Genomic DNA, 730 nt, shown 5'->3' on the forward strand with positions numbered 1-730 from the left:
CTCGAATGTTGAAGAACTTAAAATTGATGCAGCATAACAGTAAAAAGCTGACATGTAAATATCACCTGAACATCTCTATGTAAAAAAGGACAACATTTCAGCTCACCAGAGTAAGTGCTGTGTAAACCGTTATACTTCAGTTGCTGTAAAGCTGCAAGTTGAAAAAACAAACAAAAACAATAGCCAATCAGCTTCAGCAGTGCTGAGGTAATGCTTTGCCTTTGCTGTGATCTCATGAGATTTCAAATAGCTTTTTACAGCTATGCTGCATCAATTTTAAGTGCTTCATCATTTGAGTATCATGTCCCTTTAAGAGGGCGATTTATCAAGCTGAGGTGGACAGGGGTGCACATACGCGCCCATGTCTGCCGCAGTTCGCCTCTGGCGGGCTGAATTCCCATGGTGGAATTCAGCATTGCACACGAGCGCTATTTTGCGCTCGTGTGCAGTCACGCCTCCTGCCCGCGCAAGCCAATCACGCACGGGCAGGAGCTGTCAATCTCCCCGGTCGGACTAGACCACAGAGTTTGAATTTCGCCAACTTAGAGGTGGCAAAAGTTTAGGGAAGCAGCGGTCTGATGACCGCTGCTTGATAAATACGGCGTGCAGGTCTCTTGTGAGAACCTGCTGCCGTAGTGGGTCAAAAGGCTTGCAAAGCCTTTGATAAATCTACTCCTAAGTATAAGTTATAGAAAAGCTGTGTAAAAATAGACAGCAGAAGAAATTACCC

The sequence above is a fragment of the Bombina bombina genome, unplaced genomic scaffold (assembly GCF_027579735.1).
Source record: "Bombina bombina isolate aBomBom1 unplaced genomic scaffold, aBomBom1.pri scaffold_403, whole genome shotgun sequence".
NCBI lineage: Eukaryota > Metazoa > Chordata > Amphibia > Anura > Bombinatoridae > Bombina > Bombina bombina.